General features: G+C 37.2%; 1 protein-coding gene across 7 annotated transcripts in view; it reads left to right on the forward strand.

Annotated features, from left to right (window-relative positions):
* LOC120413442 (supervillin) overlaps positions 1 to 21,788 on the forward strand; it is a 536,783-nt gene that overhangs the window by 59,874 nt on the left and 455,121 nt on the right. The window lies entirely within an intron of this gene.

The following is a 21,788-nucleotide window of genomic DNA, read 5'->3' on the forward strand; positions in this document are numbered from 1 at the left end:
CCTAATTATCCGAAGTTCTATTATCCGAAGATTACTTAGGAACTTCGGATTATCGAATCATGGACAAACAAATATTTAAAATCATGCAATCTTAAACCACATTAATTTTTTTTTCAACAAATTTAAAGTTAAGGTCCCGTTTGATTCTTTCAACAGTAAGATTTTTGGAAATGTCGCACGATTTTCCATGTTTTTGCAAAAAAAGGCTGCTACGGCGCATGTTGGTTTTACCCCAGATTTCGACAGGGCTGAAAACGGGAGGAGCGGCCGTGGCTGACTGGTTACGGTGTTCGCTTTGTAAGCGAATGGTTCTGGGTTCGATTCCCATCTGCTCCCAACGAGAAAGTTAAGAACACATAAATTTGAAATGATGAATATGAACGAAAAATCAAAGTCGCTCGAGGCGGGGTTCGATCCTCCGTCCTTTGGATTGGTAAGCAAAAATGCTAACCACTAGGCCATGACGACTTGGTGAGCGTGGACTGGAATTAGAAATACTGTTACAGAGAGCGAGTTGTGGCGCTATAACCACGGCAAATAGTGTCCAGGGTATTCGTGGAAATACAATGTCCCATCCCAGAGTGTCCCGGAGTACCAAACCTTCTTAGCATGGTGCTCCCAACGAATACAACCAAAATCTCGGAGCGTATGGTGGTGTGTCCCCACGCTTCTTCCTCCCCTGTCGATTCAGAATTGTGTTGTTGTTCGAACACTCAGTGCTCAAACTCAACCCAATTACGAGTCATCTCTGCGATACGGCTTTACGCAGTAGGCCTGGCCGCTTTAACGCTTGTGATGTTTCAATGCATTTTCGATGCAATGGCGCACTACAAATGTTAATAAATGACAAGAAGAGTGCTAGGCGTCATCTAACCTAAGGCACTCTCCAGGATCCCTTCGAAAGATTGGCTGCGCTAGGGTCTGATTAGATTAGATTAGATTAGATTTCGACAGGGCTGAAAACGTAGCCCAGTCACCAAATGCTGCTCGCTAACTGGGCTGAACGAAAAATAACGAGGGGACCACCGATGCATAATATTTTCCTGATGAAATATAAATATAATAGTTTCTCAAATTTATTTACAATGCGTACTTTTCATATTTCTTTAATTGTGACTTGAAATTAAATAAAAGCTTGAACAAAGTTTTTTTTTCTTTATTGAACAAGCTTTTGGCATTCATTAACCCCTCGGTTATTTCGGTTTGTTTTGGTTATTTGACGTTTATCTGCTTTTTAACTGGGCTACGGCCCAGTTATCGAGCGCCCAGTTAAAAAGCAGTCCAGTTAAACAACGCCCAATTACCGAACAACTACTGTATTCAAAAAACCTTCAATTTTGCATCACATGCTTTCTGATCGAATACTATTATCCGAAAAACTATCCGATCCGTTATATTTTTATTCTTAAATTTATTGTGGGTTCCTCAAATATTTTTATGCAAGTAATTTTCAGTTCTAATACGATTTTTGTACATCTCTTTTGATTTGGTTTGATTGAAAAGATGATATCTGATTTTATATAAACATTTTTTTTATGTTTCCGAATAACCGAGGTCCCAGCTTTATTTTTAACAGTTAAAGTTCGTTTAGAAATATTTCCAATTTTAGTGAATTTTCGATGTACAGCACTGTAAAAAGTTTTTTTTTGCAAACAAACTTCGATTTTTGAAAACTAACAATTGCAAACCAACTGTATAATGTATGTGTGTATAATGCATTTTCCAACAACTTTTGCATTGAAACAACAATAAGCTAAATGGTAATTAAAATGAGAAATTAACCATCTAACGCCCATGGTTACTCGAGAGCACCACTAATTTTTGTCTTCAAAATTGAATTTCTCTGCAACCATTAATTTTTTCAACCTGGTTCAAGCTGCATTAGTTTATATAGAATGTTAGCTTATAACCATTAAAATTTTCATCTAATTTGGTCGATCCAGCTACGAGTAAATGTGAAAAACGTAAAAAATCTCGTTTTTGCACTGGGCGGGAAGGGGTTAAGAACTATCATCAATTGGGGTGAATTTGGGACATACCAATTTCTACACCAAAAATTCAGAGTCGAGATAATCGTTCTCTCAAAATTTATTGAGGCCTCAGTGCCAAAATCGATAGAATAATGGTACCAACTCACACCATCATAACAATTGAGTTCATTCGTTAGTTGAATCAATAAATCTCCAACAAGTGTCATACATCGACTTCTGACTTCTCCTTGGTCACCAAGCTGTGGTGGCCGAGGCAGCTAAGTCATTGGATTGGTTTGTCAAAGGTCTCTGGTTCGATTCCCGTTGTCGACACTTTTGGTTTTTTGTTTGACGGATGAACTTTTTTTGCAAATGAACCTCGAGATAATAGTTCTATCGCCCACCTCGAGCTGTGTTCTCTGCGTCCGTGAATGGTACCACTATTCTCTCGACTCGAGACCATCATTCTCTCGGACTAGCGCTGCCAGTTTTGGGTGTACTAATTTGAATGGCTCGAAGTCACCCCTGTTGACGGTATCAAAATATGTGCGTTATCGCTTTCATTTTTCTGTACATGTCAAAACTTAATAATTTCAATTACAACTTGACAACATCCAAACCTCAAAAATCATCATTGTCCTTCACTCAACCTGCCCTAATCCCAGCACGATCCTTTTTTAATCCGACCAAAAATTCCAGCAACCTTCGTTCGGTTCGCCGAAGTTCCATGCAGTTTGCGCAACATCTTCGCACAAATTCCAATCCCAAATCTCAAACGAGCAAGACGAGCAAATTATCATCGCCCTGACGTGCGCACGAGATGCAATCTCCTCAGATTCTTCGATCCCGTATCCACGGCATCCCCGATCGGTATCAATCATCGCCTGCTGTGTTAAATGTTTTCGCCCTTGGAATATCTGGGCCCGCTGTCCGAGAGCAAAACAAACCCGGCTAAACCCCAAAATTAAAGCAGATCTTGGCTCTTCTTTTTTCTTGAAGGGATTCCCGGATTATACGCCCCCGAGGGATGATAAATTCTTCCGATCCGACGGCCACGACGACGACACACAGGCAATGGCACGCCAGGACTCACGAAATGTGATACCCCCTGCGGGGTTGTCGGAATCGGTTCTTGACGCGCATCATGTTTCCTCAAGGTCCCAAAGATCAAGGAGGTGCATCTCGCAGCGATCGGGTGCAGTACCTCGTTAGGAGGGTCTTTGAAAAAAAAATTTTTTTAAATCATATTTCTGATGAATTTGGTACAAAATTTATGTAGTGCACATTTTGCGCATCATTTGATTAGAGTGTAAAAGTGACAGATTAAGTTTTGCACGCAAAAAAAAGTTATTTACAGTGGGAAAAGGTTGAGCTTAACTTCAATGATCATTTTATTTTTATCCAAGTTTCTCATGATCATGTTGCAGATCTAGAACAACGGATTTGCTCCAACAATCAAAAAACTTTCACTCAAACTAATTTCAGCGCGCAATTACACGCCGAATCCCGGTTCAGCTTGTTTTGAAAGCCACTCAAAACATTGTAGCGTCGTAATGGTGCTTTTTTCACTTTTATTTTTATCCCCACAACCATTCCAACGGATTTCGGGCAGATTTAAAGCCCCCAAAAAAGAAGCATTAACCTCACGAAAGCCGCGCGATTCTGGGCGAATCAACCAGGGTGGCCCGAACCGTGATCAGAACACGCCCCCAGGGCGCTCTTCGAGTTGATTGTTCAGGAAAGTTCCTCTGCGCGGATCAACGGCATTCTGTCCATCGAAATCGGACAAGAAAGTGGCCGCCGCGGTCAATTCTTCGGGCACACAAACCAAGACGTGGGAATGGTAATGGTGGTTACTGTTTGGATTTTTGCTTGGTTTTTTTTTACTGGGGTTTTCGGAAATAATCGCAACTGACTGAAAAATCTTGTACGAGGCAATCAGATAAAGGTGCAGCGCGTACTTCATTAAGGTGCTCATTGTTTCGCCGAATTTGAGGGAGGGTTTGTGCAGTTATAGAAAAGTAGTGTTATTGGATTTGTTTTTTTTTCTTGTGGGAAAATGATAAGCCTGAATTCGCGGAATGGCGATGAGAGGTTTTTGTGTTATTGATTTCATTTTATTATGTTTTTGAGGTTACTGATTGTTTGATTTTGGCATATTTTTTTGGAGCCAGCTTTTAAAGTTTTTACAAAAATAAAAAATAACATGTTCCGTGGCTTGATATTTGCGGCTTATGTCTCAAACGCAAAAGGTTCAAGTACAAGTCATCATCGAAAAGATTTTCAAAGCCACAGGAAAACCAATCAGTTTTCTCTCGATGGTTATCTTGAGTTTGGTATAGGAGAAAATTTTTGGTCCTCAAAACTTTATGAAAGAGGCAGTGATGTTCAACTGCCAAATGAGATATAATTTTTTGTTTTCAATGTTTCATCGTATAAATAATTTAACTGAAAATCAATAATTATACAATTTATGTAACGTTGACAAAAAGTGAAAATCTAATTTCATTGGCACCATGTTAAACTTAAAAAAAATAAATCAGCATCTTGTAGGAAACTTCAATTTAATTTCACCGCACCTCAGATTTTTTTTCAAAATTTGACTTTGAATCGTTTTTTATAAAAAACTAACCTAATCCACTTATGTGGTTGGTGCCTTCCTCACTTTTTACCAACATTTGGTGATATGATGGGTTTGGACACAAATTCCATCTATTTCTCAATAAAAAAATACACAAATGTCACTTAACCGGTCATAACTTGAAACTGAGCGTTACCAGATCTTCAAAAAACTCATTACCTAACCAACGACTGGTCGGATGATGGATCCGGACATAGCTTAGACATTACAAAAAAGTATAAAAATATCACTTAAGTGGTTATATCTCGAGACAGGGTTGCCAGATCTACAATGTTTTAGACCTATTGGAAAGGTCTTTTGATTACCTTACTAACGATGGGTCGTATGATGGATCCGGACATAGTTTTCATATAGATAAGTGAGATCCGGCATCAACATTTCAGCACCCGATTCGTAACTCTGACACTTATTTATACGTAACTTTTGAACTACTTATCGGATCTTCAAGCAATTCAATAGCGCAGCATGGGGCACCAAACCGGATCGAATGCAACTTGTTTGACTCAAATCGGATCAGCCAGTGCCGAGAAAACTTGGCAAGAATTTTGAGCACCTAAGGGAATACGGTATACATGAATATAGGTCTACGAGCTGTATTTCAAAAGTTCATTTTTCGAGCAGGATTATAGCCTTACATCAGTGAGGAAGGCAAAAGAATTTTATTAAGATAATAAAAAAGGCGGTTTACAGTTGAAAAAAAAAGTTATGTAATAAATTCGGTGAATATATTTTGCTTTTCTCCTCAATGCACAGTGGTCCGAAACCGAAATCTAGCGTGACAAAATTGATAGCGGCCACACGTTAAGATTTAGAGCTTTGGTATCTTCGGGACAAATGATCAGGGTCAATTGGGGCATCTTTTGGTATGGTGGACATTAGGGTGGTCCAAATTTTAGGGTGGTTCAGAATTTTTATTTTGGCGGGATGACGAGATAGCACTTTGGTGTCTTCAGAAAAGTTGTAGAGAACACCATTCTGAGCAACTTTGCTGAAGAGCACAAAGCTCTATCTTCAAACGGGAAGTTTCTAGAGCCATTTTTGTAATTTAGGTTGTAGTGTTTATGAAAAAATGAGTTTTTTGAATTTATAAACTCAGGTTTGTGTCGTAGCGAGTTGGTGTCTTCTAGACATTTGTAGAGCTTATCAAAACACACATTTATCTTCCAAGAGAGCAAAAATCCTTAGATTCCAATATATCTATTTAGTTTTTCTTCCAGTTAGTTTTCCTTCAGCTAGTTTTCCTTCAGTTAGTATAACTCGCCTTCCCACAAAGCCGTCGTTTCTGGTTGCACCGGAAGCAAAGCAAGATCGCCCCAGCAGCTGGACACCGAGTTGCGGCTGAGGACAAAACGCAAAGGCCAGCAGAGCCAACCAAGACCCCTACACAATCCCCCTTCCCTTCCCACGCCTTGTCTTTAACATCAATCCCTTCCCTACTAACCCCGAGTAGGCCGCGGGTAATCGGCTCCCCTCCCACTAACATTTACACACAAGATCCTCTGTAATTATTAAGTTTTTTGTAATTACAAAAGCCGACTCGGTCCTAACCAGGTCCCAGTACCGAAAAGGACCTAATAAAAATAATTTTATGAAAAAAAAAAAAAAAAAAGAGCAAAAATCGGACCTTTAAAACGAAAGTTATAGCCAAAATACGACGAAAAAGACGCCATTTTGAAATGTGAATAACTCGAAAAGGTGGTGGAGTTTGAGCTCGCTCTTAAGCATCTGAAAGTACACATTCTAGAGTACGTTTGCTGAAAATATCTCGGAGGTCTTTTTTGTTTAACTTATTTAATCTCAATTTGAAAATGAGCATTTTTTAATCGTTTTTTGCCCATAACTTTTGAAAGAATTGACCAAAATTCATTTTTCAAGAATAAAAATGTTCATTTTGACAAGCTCTACAATTGTCTAGAAGGGCCCAAAAATGTACAAAATGATCTAGTGGTTGTAAAAGAAGAAACAAGTTTTGGCTGAAATATTTCAGGAATCAACAAAATAATTAAATTTATTCCTGAAATATTTCAGCCAAAACTTGTTTCTTCTTTTACAACCACTAGATCATTTTGTACATTTTTGGGCCCTTCTAGACAATTGTAGAGCTTGTCAAAATGAACATTTTTATTCTTGAAAAATGAATTTTGGTCAATTCTTTCAAAAGTTATGGGCAAAAAACGATTAAAAAATGCTCATTTTCAAATTGAGATTAAATAAGTTAAACAAAAAAGACCTCCGAGATATTTTCAGCAAACGTACTCTAGAATGTGTACTTTCAGATGCTTCTAAGAGCGAGGTCAAACTCCACCACCTTTTCGAGTTATTCACATTTCAAAATGGCGTCTTTTTCGTCGTATTTTGGCTATAACTTTCGTTTTAAAGGTCCGATTTTTGCTCTCTTGGAAGATAAATGTGTGTTTTAATAAGCTCTACAAATGTCTAGAAGACACCAACTCGCTACGACACAAGCCTGAGTTTATAAATTCAAAAAACTCATTTTTTCATAAACACTACAACCTAAATTACAAAAATGGCTCTAGAAACTTCCCGTTTGAAGATAGAGCTTTGTGCTCTTCAGCAAAGTTGCTCAAAATGGTGTTCTCTACAACTTTTCTGAAGACACCAAAGTGCTATCTCGTCATCCCGCCAAAATAAAAATTCTGAACCACCCTAAAATTTGGACCACCCTAATGTCCACCATACCAAAAGATGCCCCAATTGACCCTGATCATTTGTCCCGAAGATACCAAAGCTCTAAATCTTAACGTGTGGCCGCAATCAATTTTGTCACGCTAGATTTCGGTTTCGGACCACTGTGCAATGGCGCTTAGGTCACGTAGTCAAATTAATGAAAATTATTGATTTTCTATGTCAATTTTTGAAATAAATACTATGCAAAAGGTTCAGAAACACAAACATAATGGCAATGGCTTTACAATAATGAAAATTATAAAATTTAGTTTTCATAAAGAATTTTGAAAAAAGCATGATTACTCAGCCAGATGTTTTCTACAAGATTGTATTGAGTTTGCCTTCCTCACTGAGGTAAGGCTATAATCCTGCTCGAAAATTGAACTTTTTATACTTATGCATAAAAATGTGTTCAATAGTTCGAAGAACTGGCAACCCTGTCTCTAGTTATGACCACTTAAGTGACATTTATGTACAATTTTGAAGCTGGATCTCACTGAAATGTATGTAAACTATGTCCGGATCCATCATCCGACCCAACGTTGATTAGGTAATTGAAAAACCTTTCCAACGAGTCCAAAAGTTCGAAGAACTGGCAACCCTGTCTCTAGTTATGCCAACTTAAGTGATATTTATGTACTTTTTTTTAAGCCGGATCTCACTTATCTGTTTGTAAACAATGCTCGGATAAGGTAATTGAGAGACCTTCCAAACGATCACAAAAGTTTGAAGATCTGGCAACCCTGTTTAAGCTTTGATGCACTTTCCAAAGAATTAATAGTTCAGATGAAAAACAGTTCCGGATCAAATAGTAAGCAGTAAGGAAGGCATCAACCACATAGGTGGATTAAGTAAGTTTAGACAGAAATTCGAAAAAAGTTCAAGCAAATACAGCGCCTTCCCGTTTTTGCAAACACGACATTTTGATACATTTCCTTCCGCCAAAAATGACAGATTTATTAAACATAAAAAAAAAAACATTATAAAAATTGTCGTTTTTGACGATTTTTTTTAAATATCTTGTTGCCTAAATTGAGAAGCCCATTGAAAATTTCCAAAAAAAAATTTTTCCCCTGTAAATTGTTGTTTTGTCTTGTAATTTTGTTTGTTTGTTTGTACGCTGAAATGTTGAAAATCTGACTTGTAATTTCTACTTTTATTTATTTTTTAAATTTTTGATGTTTATGATTTTAATGTTCTTTCTACGAAGGGTGTTTTTTCACCAATTAGGCCAATAAGTAAGGAAAGAATAAAAAAAATAATTATATTTTAAAAACAATAATAGAGTCGAGTCTTCAAACAGCTGCGCAAAGCAAACGTTAAGAAAACTGTTAAAATTAGCTCTTAAACTTCTATACCCAATTATGGTAAAAATTAACTTTTTATGCTTCAGATTTAAAGTTGTTTTAATTTTCACACAAAAATAGCGTCATCTGTTCAACGCACTTTTTCGTTCACACATTTCACCGAAACTTTCCAATCGTGCTCTCGGTTTGGTTTCTCGTTAGAGCTGGCGTTATTTCCATGTCACTTGCGCTTTTTCGAGGGTCCACACGCTGCTCTAATTTGCATCTCAACCAACGGGGGCATACGCAACGCCCCGTCGATTTGAAGGGCCATACAGTTTTCACCTATACGTACTGAAAGTGTGGGAAAAAGTGGTGCACGAAGATACGGATTATTTGGAACTCATTGGACATGCACGCCATGACGCTGATTTGTTCGGCTTCGGGACTGTGTGTTCGATAAGCAGGTCGAGTTGGACTACAAAAACAGAAATTATTGTTTTTTTTTGCTTTTGCTGATTTGAGGTTAGAAACTTCAGTCACACCTGCTCGATTGCCAACTGCTCGTGATCCAGCGGATTAGTTCCAATGACCTTCTGCCGTTTGGTGACTGTTGGCCGCGCGGAGATTGATTGCTTCTAGACGTTGTTGCCTGATCAGAAACGCACATGCCAAGGTGACACACATCACGAGAAATACGGTGTTTATCGATTCGGTTCGGCTCCAAGTCCTGGTGCAGCATTCCACACGACAGCAAACATTCGCGTGAACAACAACAGGAAAGGAACCTGCGCTGTCGTGCAGGTAACTGGTTTCAACCTTCGGAAACCAACAATGTCGGCAAAAAAACAGCTAGAGGTACTTTTTTATGCATGTAGAGCACACTGGTAGTAAATGTGTCGAGTCGCTACAACCCTCTCAAGGACTCTCGCGGTGCGGTGAACCTGTTTCACGTGGCGGCCAGACTAGACCCCGAGGAAGAGGGTGGCCGCGGTTTAGAACAGAAAATTCCCGTCGTCGTTGAAGCGGGCTTTTCTCACGCAAACCCGCAGGGCTTGCGAAGGTTCTCTATAAATATACACCATTAGCGCGCGAGTTTTGTATCGATATGTGGCCCAGGCGGCGTTCATTTGCGGTAGGTTTAGGTCCAAGAAGTTTCGAGCCGCGGGTTCTGAATAAACACAAATGTTTTGCAGACTGATTGATAGCTTCCAGCTTTGGAATTAGATCCGTAGATAGACGGTTGTGGAACTGTAGAATCATTAAGGTAAAGTTGTTTGAGCGCTGATTGCAAGGATTTGAGCGAAAAGGGTAATTTTGTTCGAGGTGCTTAAACTAGGGTAATGATTGTGCTGGGTATTTGGAGCAAATAGAACAGTGATATTAATCATCGTTTGAAATTGAGTCATTTGCTTAGGATTTAGGTTCACTTAACTCTTATCAAACTTTTTAGAAGAAAAAAAAACACATTTTGTTTTAAAAGACACAAATGTACAGCAATTCTTTAAAAACCTACTATTTTTGAAATTTAATTTATTCTGTCTCTGATTTTCGAACTTTTCATAACCTGAAGGTTATTTTTATAAAACTTGATTGAACCTCGCTAATTCAACCTGGAGCTTGTTGGGTTTATCTCATTAGCTTACCCGAGTCTGGGAAACTGTTTTTCAAAATCTTGTATCGGTAAAAATTGATTCTATCTAATTTTAAAGTTTTTATACAATAAATATATATCTACTTTTTCTGATAATCTGGAATAAAATTAATGTATCCAGATGAATTTAAAAAAAAATTGGATTAAAATATATTTTGCAGCTTTTATCGAAACTGACGACCGAGATAATTGAAAACATGTTAAGGGAACTCGAAACTAATGTTTTGATGAAATGATTTTAGGGATTTATTTGCTACTTTTTCGAGATTTTAGCTTAAACATATTGTGAGAAAACATCAATTTTTACCGATAGAAGATTTCGAAAATCAGTTTCCCTGACTCGGGGCAGTCCCCCCAACAAGCTCCAGGAAGAATTAGCGAGGTTTTTAAAGTTTTAAAAAATAACCTTTAGACAAACCGTGTGATGTAGCCATTTTTTCAATTAGTTCATCCATGAAAGTCTTCATACAATTTCATACAAAAACTGCCTCCAAATAATCGAAAATCTGCATCCAGACAACGAAATTATTGTCGATTTTGTGTCTTCAGGAAAGTATTAGGAAAAAAAGTTACAATTCTCTCAAGAATGAGCATTTTTTTCAAAATTCAATTTGCTGTAATTTTTTTCTATAATGCAATAAATAATTTTTGCATCATTAGGCTGGTACAAATATTTTTAAAAGTTTTTGTCACCCCCCCCCCCCCCCTTCAAAATTGGCCCGAAAAATCAGGGGGCAAAAAAAATATTTTTACAATAAACTTCAAAATTTCAATGAAAATTCAAGTGCAACCAGCTGAAATCAAATTAAAATACATTCTCCTGCGTTTAAAATCATTTTTAGCATGTTTGGGTTTATTAAAAAATCTTAAGATTTTTTGAAAATTTTCGATGCAAAATCTTTTTTTTCGATACAATTTTTGTTTTTGTCAGATCTTAGATTTTTTGAAAACTAATGATTGCAAAACAACTGAACTAGTGTAAATTGCATTTTAAAACACTTTTTCCATTTAAATTTGAAGACTATGGCTTGTTATTTAAATTTTTATATTTTTTATTCTTTGCCCCCCCCTTGACCTCGGCCAGGGCCGAGGGACAAAAACTTTTTTAAATATTTGCATCGGCCTTAGTTTCTTCATATAAGTCTCTTTACGAATTTGGGGGCCGTCTATTAAAAGTGCCATGAAAACATTCAAAAATCTTTATCTTGAAAACCGTTTTTCTGACCTATTTGGTGCCTTCGGCAAAGTTTTTGCTTAGACATTTTGAGAAACTAATATTTGCACTCTAATTCTCTAAAAAATACCTATTTTTGATTGGACTTTCAAACAATAAAATAATGGTAAAAAATAACCAAAACCAAAATTCTTATTTTGAAATATGTTTTTGATGACAAAAAATTGCCATGTTTGAAGATATGGCGTAAGTTGGTCGATATTCATTTGGCAGTGTTGACAATTTTTCAAAAAATAAAAATGTATGATCTTTAAAGCTATGAAAAACACACTTTTTCTTGCTTTGTTTTGAGTTGTAAAATGAACAGAAATTTCCAATATTTGGCTACAAAAAAAAGTTTTTTTCGAATGGGTTTCTTCTAACTTCCAAAAGTCAAGAAGTCATTACCATGCTTAACTTTCTTAACTTAACTTCAGAAAATTTCCTTAAAAAATGCTTCAAAGATTGGACCAATGGTTGCTGAGATACAGCTTCTGAAAGAATAGTTAAAAAGAAAAATGAGAGTTTCTCTTCATCACCAAAATACTGACAAGTTTCTGAGAGACGACAACTCAGCAAATCGATGTCTCATTGCTCTCTTGTAATAAGCTTACTGAGATTTCTATCTAATTAGCATAAGAGAGCACAGAGGCATCGAAATATTCGTCCGATTTTCAGTGTCAAAAAATGGAAGTATCGTGATATTTTCCGATCTTAAGAATAAAAAGATTTTAATAATTTTCACGACTAGTGCCAAAAAAATCTCATTTTTGCAACTTGTTGCAAAATTTATATGCTGAGTTATGGACAGTGTTCCCAGTTTTTTTTTTAAATATGGTCATGATTAAAATTAAATGAAGAAAGTATGGCAGATTGATGCAAACATATTGACCTTAATTTTTAGACGTAAAAAAGAATTTTACTGACCGTTTTTTAATATAAATTAAGATCATTTTCAGCATAAAATGCAATTTTGTTTGTGTTCACCAATTCTGACAATTTGTTTTATGTTCGGACAATTTCTATAAGTTATTCTAAGAAACAGTCCATACTGTACAATAAAACATAATCTAAATCTGTAGTTGTGTACTTTTGTGTAATTTTTCATCATTTATGCTGTAATATAACTTTATTTTATCATCATGCCATTTTATGACATGAACTTAAAAAATATTTGCCGTTGCCTAAATATAAAAGAAAAAATGAATTCCGGTAAAAGAACTTCCAAATCAATTTTAAGCTCTATCGAAGCACCTTCTAGTTTTCGTAATTGCTGTCCAGAAATTTAAAATAACCATTAGTTTCAACCGCATTGTGATCCTGCTCATGATAACAGCATACATTTTCACCCATTGTTACACCCAAACAACAGCTGCCTGATTGCTTTTGCAGATGACTTTCGAAACATGTTGTGCGAAGAAAGCTAGAATCCCAAACCCTCAAAAAATCACTTGATCGATCATAAATAACCGTCATCATCACTATGGTGGTGAAACCGGTCTCACCGTTTTGTCGTTTCATAATTCTCAAAAGGGAGGATCGAAAAAAAAAAAGAATCCCAAAAACTACCAAATCGAATCGCTCTAAATAGGTTGGCAGCTCGCAAGGTGAAAAGAAAGAAACTCATAACTTTTCATAACCTCACACAGAAAAAAAACAGGTAGACAAGAATGGATGCCAAACCTTCCTTTCTTCGTCCGATCACAATAACCCGGCGAAGAAACGGTGCGTTCCGCCGATGAAAATAGAGCTCATTCATCGTCGCGACCTGGACAAGCCGAAACATATTCCACGCAACGATTACATCATAATATCGAGGGTTCGAGGATCTCAGAGTAGCGCATATTCGTCAGAGCCCTGGCAAGAAAAATGAGTGAAAGTTAGTTGTTCGACAGCGTCGACAGATCATCGACGTCGTAGGGTCAACTCGATGAGATCTCGGGCGTGCATAATTTGACCAAGTTTGGGACGGGGGGACCCCGAAGTAGGTGGTGGCTTGGCCGGGAGGTTCGTGATGATTACCCAAGTGTAACCCCCAGCCCCACTTCCAGGCTGACGATCGACACCGACTTTCGGATGTGGAGCATTATGTCAAGCGCAGCTTGTTGGCGGCTTTCACGCCGAACAGCGAGCTTGATTCATTCGGTGCCTGTTTTGTGGTGGTAGGAAATGTAGATTAACTCCGTCACGATCGGCCGACACTTGTTGGTTAGATTACGTAGATTATGAGCGAGAAAATGTAGTTGATACACCCAACCGAGAGTTGGCAAATCATTTGACAGCTTTGGCGGAAGTTCTGTCAATGGTTGTCAGAGGAGGACGCACTATATTGCCCGATGCACGAAGTTATTTGTTTACCTTTTTTGGTACCCTCCGTAAACGTCACACCATACAAAATTACTGCCGGATCTTTTCCGGGAGAGATCCGGAAAAAGATCCGACAGCAATTTGTATTGATTTGACGTTTGCTGAGGGTCCCGAAAAGTGTGGTTATGTTTTGCTTGCAAAAGACAATTGCATGGATTGTCATAACAGCTGTCATTACAGAACGTCAGAGGTTATTGTTTTGGGTGTAGTCATAACTTGAACATTACAGTCTCAGAGTAATTCTGTGTTACAGTTTAGACTTGATAATCTGAAACCTCGAATTCCCGCAGTTCTTATTATGCCAAGTTCGTATTCCGTAGGTCTTAAATCAAGCTAAGGTGAATCGAGTCATACAAAACTTTGCGACTCTTCATAATTCATTGCGACTGTAGATCTGAACTATGCTATCGTATATGCTACGCAATATCCTTAAAAAATTTAATCCCGTGTATTGAATTCAGCTCAGTTCTCATCTCAAATCTCTTTATTAGCTCTATCCTGAATTTCACCCTAACTGAATCAACCAAACCATCCCTGAAACGTGTATTATCACTAGCAAACACCGCGCTCGATTGCACTTGGCCATAACTATTTCCTTTTTTTCCCTTTTCGAGAAGGGTCGTTAAATCTTCCCTTTGCCAGATGGTCTCACGTCCCGCTCAACTGCTCACCCCTCGTCGTTGACCAACTGAGGGAAGAAATTACGGTGCAAAACTCCCCTTTTAAGCAGCAACATTCACCTCACACACGGTGAATCATTCCTCGCAAAATTGGTGAAGGTTGACTTGGTCTTTTTTTTTCGGGGCACATCTCGTGATGCATCGCTCAGTTCGTCACCAGCTTCAATTACGTCAACGGTGGAATCTGCCCGTTTTGGGGTCACACTCCCCTCTGGCAGCACTTTTGAAAATGGCCCGTTCGATCCGCAGCAATTACATCGATCCTTACATAACCTCACATTATCGAATTGTCAAAATAAGCCTCCAATCACTTCTGTTTTGCGTCGTGATTTTAATTCATTCAGTCTCTTCGAGTGGCGGCGGATATGCATTCCTTTTCGACGACGGGACGGAACGGACGTTCCCAATCATCGGTCATCTCGTAACTGTCAACGGGCGCGAGCGCGCGTCGAACGCGGACGGACAGACATTGTTGAGTGACAGTTTAAGCCGTACGCATGCGCGCAGGCAGGCATCTCTCGTCGAACGTCGCGAGCATGTGATTCATGAATAAAGTCTACGACGCTCAACCATAAGAGCATGAGCAGAGCACTTGCACTGCACTGATTCGATTAGGGGAGATTGGTAGAGATTTCCAATGTTGATCATATTTTTACGCTATTTTTAAACTCAATTTGACTCTTACGTCACTTTGTTATGGCTAAAGTAGTCCTAACATTCGTGCCAACATAAAGGTGTATTGGTGAGAACTGCAGATCGCTGTCAAGTATAACCTCAATTAGACTCTTGCGTCACTTTGCAATATTATTTCAAAATAGTCCTCACGGGAATAACCTCTATTTGACTCTTATATCACTTTACAATATTACGGTGGAATTTCATGCTAACGTATAGGTGTATTGGTGACAACTGGAGATCGCTGTCAAGTTTACATACGGTTGACATTGAAGAGCGTGATTCATGTTTATTTTTACAGAAAAGCTATCATTCAATGCAGCAAAACTAGAATGACTTTTTCTGCAACATTTGTTTCCGGTGGGTGTAGTTTGGCCTATTATTATTTTTAAACTAAAGGCATTTTCAGTTGTAAGTTAGTTCAATAACAAACATCTATAATAAACATCACAATAATTTTGATGTTTCTATCGAATTATTGAACCTTCTCCCCTAAACCGTCCAAAAGCTGTCGAGTCCGAAGAAATGTGTGGGAAAAAGTGGCCCCCACAGAGCCGGAGTTCCATACCGCTCGTTTCTTGGCCGGTTTTCCGGACAATCGATCGTTTATTTCCTCGAAATCGTAAAAAAAAACGCTACTCTTGGCCTGGCTTCATACGTGCACACCGGCTCTCGACCGATTGAGTAATTGGGAATGAATTGTAGCGTTAATCGAGGCGCGATTTAACTGCAGCAGGTTTTCACATCGGAGGTTTTTTTTCTACCAGACTTTTACGGAATGTAAATCGATCGGTTCATTATTTCATTATTGGTTGTTTTGTGGCGGCGCGGCACTAATGGACAAAACGGTTTGTTAAATGTCAAAATTTGAGGGGCCTCCCTAATGCGTTTGAACTTTATTGGCGTTTACGTCACCTCAGACTTGAACCCGTTGGATACGAGAGCGGTGACGTGGGTCGCGAGGCGTCCCTGGGTTTCTGGGAGGTAAAATTGGACCAGTATGGACCGATGAGGAAGTTGCAACCCCAGGAGGACAGACCTCGGGACAGACTGCCGAGGGCCATCGCTGAAGGTCGCGACCGGAGCTCGAACAGTTCTGTAAGGTATTACTCGGTCGTGTTCTTGGCGTGGAGATCAAGTGAGAGTTAATTTCCGGGGTTAGTTTACAGATATGGGAAATATACCCATTTTAAGCCTAATTAGCGGTCGTGTTTGAATGATGCTGGATAATCTGTAGAGTTCCATGAAACTTACTGAAACCAAGTACACCAACGAGTAGAGCAACTTTTTGTGAACATTTCTGTTTATTTTCACTTTTACTAAAAGTTATTCTTTTCCTTTTACAAGCATTTAAAAAAAATATTTCCCAAACGTATTCTAATCAGTCGAGAATGCACATGGCCACGCCCATTTTTCTATTTTCAGCTTAGTTCTTTTTTCTTCCAGCGCTCTTTTGGGTCTGCTTAGTGCTGCCAATTGTGATGAAATTTTAAGCGAAAACTCACGAAAAGTAGCATTTATAGAGAAAGTTTCCTGGCATCACTTGCTCACTCCAACAGGCGCTGCTGGTGGTGTTGGTGGCCACCCTTTGTTCTTTATTTGCCTTCGCTTCTCGCTCGGTTTTCTTCAGCCTTCGATTGGAATGAGTCGTCAAAAGTCAAACGTCAAAAGACTTTGGCGCGTTTGTTTTTTTGATGGCGCTTGCTAATTATTTACATGTTTCTGGATTAATTTTCAAGTGAATTGCTAAACCATGTTCAAAAGAACATGTTGCCGGTAGTTGGAAGCAATTTCATATCTTAAGCGCTTTGAAAACGGTAGCGCAAGTGAAAAGATATTGATGGCGACTTTCGTTAAGCAGTGAAGTTCTAATTTGCACGTGGATGTGTGTGTGCCAACAAAATGATGAGAAATGGTCTCGCAAAATAGAAATTATGATCAAAAGTGCATTAAATGTGACATTTTTGGCCAGTAAGTGGCATAAATTTGCGTGCTTACTCGAGGCGGTGTTTATAGCCTAAATAGTATTTTTGGAGCTTTAATCGAGCATCAAACTCTCCGTATGACGAAGATAGGTGTTTGATTAGAAAGAGTATATTTCCCCTATCCCAGTCTAAAGTCCTTCGACAAATCGAATTTCTAAGGTGATCTTTTCCAACTCATCAAGTATCACCTTCAGCGGAAAACAACAATTTCCTAACCTCGGTCCGCTTTCAACCGACTGCAACGGCGTCGCCGTGACACACGGAACGTGCCCGGATTGGCTAATCACTCACTTTTTCGATCGTCAGGGTGCGTGTCTCACCTTAGAAAAAATAAAACACAAATCAGCAATCAGTGCAAAGTGCATGTTGACACGCAGCACGGAAGCCGCTCATTTTGCTCAAATCACTTCTTCAACCTGCTGGTGCAGTTTCAAAGTGGACTGTCACAGGGCTTTTTCTTCACTCGATAATGACAAAATGTGTAGTAATTGGCTCGCTCTGGAAACGTGCGACAGATTGCACCCATTAGGTAATTTTCCAGTCCAAATATTTTGATTGGTAATCGTGGGCAAGATTGAGGTAACCTCTAAAGTTTTGAATGGGTTTAGTTGATTGAGTCTGTGGAGAAAGTGTCTAATTTTAAGTTGCAATTTCCAGTGAGACGTGACTTGTATCGATAAACTGTCGCAGTCAGGGTGGAAATCATCAGATTTTGACATGATCGGGCTATCTTATCGCATGAAGTTTGTTGACGTTTCGAGTCATTGTCTCCAAATTTGGTTGCCGGATTCTTGGGTTACAATCAAAAATGTAAACAGAAGTCGTGCATTCCTGAATAGCATCTCACAGCATCTCACATAAATCCCGTTTGTGACATAAGATGCCTGATCGGAACAACTTTTTGTATGACAAGTGTCAACATTGCACAAAGTTTTTACGGTTTTTGTTGAATATCTAATGAATATCTGATCTCTGTTGAACTAGAGTTGTTGGGATCTATAAAATTAAAAAGGTGTGGCAATGAAAGCGTCCCTAATTCCATTTAGCCCAAAATGCACTTGCGACATGATATCACGATCACGACGATTTAATCAAATCGTATAATTTTTAAGCTGCATCGATTCAACCAAATTTGTAAAATCATTTTATTATGACTTATGACACATGCGTCTTTTCAATAAATCACGCAGGTGATCGACCTGACCAAGGATTTCAATGTCGAACGTTTAAAAACAGAAAAAAAGCTAACAAGAAAAAAATCTACAGCAAAAACCTTATTCGCAAATTTCCGAGAACACTTAACAAAACGTTTTTTTTTTGCTAAAATGACCTAAAGGGGACACTCACACAATGATAAACTCAACAAAATCCCCGAGTCATTGAGAGGGACTCAGTATTTATGTTCGGCCAAGTAAAGTGTTCCGAGAATAAACGAGGACGAAACGAGTAAATCAAGATGAGGAGGAAGAAGAGGAAAACGAGTATTCAACAATTCAACGCTAAATGGGGAAACTACGCCGACCAAACAGGATTTTAATCAAGCCCAAGGATTGTTCGACGACGACAGTCAGAACTCGTGCCGACGTTGTTGGTCCCTCTCTGCTGTTAGAACATTTTATTATTATTTTCACTTTCTGTTAGCACAGAGATGCATAAGGGATGAAGTTTGGATAATGTTTTGGAAACGGAAAAAATAATATTTGAAAGAAGATCTTTCAAAATTATTTTAAATCATGTAAAAATACCGAAAACGGATCAAAAATGTTATCCATCAAGCCATTTTCAAACCTTCGTCTAGAATCATTCACGCAAAAGGGATTCCACACTGCGCTCGGTGGTACAATAAACCGGAGAACAGAACGGCAGCGTGTGGGAAATTGAATGGGTAATAAATCATGACCCCGAAGTTATTTGTCAATTTTACACTCGGGACTCCGAAGCCGAAGGAGTGAACGATCGTGGGTTGGATCGGTGTGTGTGAGTTAAATGTGGTGGTTAAATCCTTTTTTTTCTTTCTTTTGCTTTATAATGGTGGTATCCTTACTCTATTGTTATTCTTGAATACGATGTAAATGAAGCTAAATGGATGAAAACATCAATCTTGGTTTGAGTTTGAGTGTGAAAGAGTTTAATGAAACTATCCTTGGAATTTATTATCACATTTTCATGGTCGGTATGATTTACTGCCGTTTAAAATGCAATTTATCAACATTAAAAAATGATAAATTAAAAAATCTGAGATGATGAAAATTATCTATAATTTTATTAAAATTGTTATAAATAAAATACTTCACTTAGGAAATTTGAGGTAAAGTTACTGATTAAATATAACATTGCCATTTAATTTGCAAGAAAACTCGCTAATGATTTAGTAAATTTTTTGTCAATTATTTTGGATCTAGTTTGCGTTGACGACCAAAACCAAGCCTAAAAAAAAAAATTTAGCGATGTTTAGCTCTTCAGAAACATTTGATAGAAAAAGTCATAAAATTTTAAAAATATTTGAACTTTGATGTATTTACATCTGGGAATAGTGTCAATTTTTGTTTCTAGAAAAGTGTTATTTTCCATCAGGAACTGGTGAAATTTTCATTAGTTTCTGTTGAATTTCTCTTTTTTGCTCATTATTTAAGGTTAAATTACTTGGGTGCGGGACATTTCGCCGAATGTCGTTTCGCCGACGGTCATTTCGCCGAAGGTCATTTCGCCGAATGTCGTTTCGCCGCATGGGACGTTTCGCCGAATTGACAAATAATCGTAAAATAAATATATAAAATGGACACAAATTGTATTAAAATATTTTGAAAAAGTATAACTTCCCTAAAAGGTGATTTTGCAATCTTTTAAAAAAAATTTTTTTGTTTCTTAGTATGTTATTTTTATAAGTTTATGCATTATAACATGCATAAACAATCGCTTAAAAAATAATCTAGTTGAAAAAAATTGTGCGAGTTTTTGCATTCTTTCAAATATAAGCAGTTATTTAATTACAGCAAACAATTTTAAATCATTTGTGTGAGTTTTTGCATTAATTTCTGTTAGTTTTTTGCATTCTTGTTTTAATATATCATTTGAATTATTTCTGTGAGTTTTTGCGTTCTGTTAACCATGAGCAGTTCTTTTAATTTTCTGCTTATAATTTTGATAAATTTCTGTTAGTTTTTGCATTCTTTGTTTTTTAAGCATATTATTTGTATAATTTTTGTAAGTTTTTGTATTCTTTCCAACATGAGGAGTTCTTTTGATTTTCAGCATAACATTTTGAAAAAATGCCGGTAGTTTTTGCATTCTCTGTTTACTGAGCATATTTTTTTAAATTATTTCTGAGAGTTTTTGCATTCTTTCAAACATGAACAGTTGTTTTGATTTTTAGCATAACATTTTGGATTTTTTTTTTAGTTTTTGCATTCTTTGTATTTAAGCATATTTTTTTAATTATTTCTGTGAGTTTTTGCACTCTTTCAAACATGAACAGTTGTTTTGATTTTTAGCATAACATTTTGGATTTTTTTTTAGTTTTTGCATTCTTTGTATTTAAGCATATTTTTTTAATTATTTCTGTGAGTTTTTGCTCTCTTTCAAACATGAGCAGTTCTTTTAATTGGCTGCTTATTATTTAGATTATTTCTGTTTGTTTTTGCATTCTTTGTTTTTCAAGCTATTTATTTGTATAATTTTTGGGAGTTTTCGCATTCTTTCAAACATGAGCAGTTCTTTTGGTTTTCAGCACAACATTTTGCAAAATTGCTGTTGGTTTTTGAATTCTATATTTTTGGCATATTTTTCAATTATTTCGGGGAGTGTATGTATATTTAGTTTTTTAAGCATATTATTTCTATAATTTTTGTTAGGTTTTGCAATCTTTCAAACATGAGCAGTTTGTTTTGATTTTTAGTAAACATTTAGAAACATTTCTGATAGTTTTTGCATTCTTAATTATTAAGCAAATTATTTGTATTTTGTCTGTGAGTTTTTGCATTCTTTGAAACATGAGACGTTCTTTACTTTTTAAATTATTATATTATTATCTTGCCACTTCTTCTCAAGTTTGCATGAGTGAATTACAAGATGGCAGTGCATCGAACAAATAGCATAAATTGTACAAAAAAGTAAATTTTTATTCATTTCGGCGAAACGTCCATTCGGCGAAATGACTTTCGGCGAAACGTACCATTTGGCGAAACGACATTCGGCGAAATGACCGTCGGCGAAACGACATTCGGCGGAACGTACCAGATCCAAATTACTTATAGGTAATAATCAACCAAATAAATTTTTAACCTTCAAAAAATCAACTTGCGACGAATTTTTTTTAAGAGGTAATTATGCCCCGGATTTCATTAGCATTCATAGAATTTAGGTCAAAATATATGTACACAGAAAAAAAAGAATTTTGGTAGGTTGAAGATTTGGTTGGTTAAATATTACCTCTTTTTTACCTAAAAAACGAGAAAAATGTGAATCTGATAAAAAATCTCCTGAAACTGCTGAAAATTCACCGGTTCCTGATATAATATTACTTTTTTTGACACAAAATATGTCACCATTCCCGCTGACTATTACCATAACTTTTTTCTGTGTATGCAGAATATTTTAATGTTCTGCGTTAGATTATTACATAGTGCAATA

This window comes from Culex pipiens, chromosome 3 (genome assembly GCF_016801865.2).
Source record: "Culex pipiens pallens isolate TS chromosome 3, TS_CPP_V2, whole genome shotgun sequence".
NCBI classification, from domain to species: Eukaryota; Metazoa; Arthropoda; class Insecta; order Diptera; family Culicidae; genus Culex; species Culex pipiens.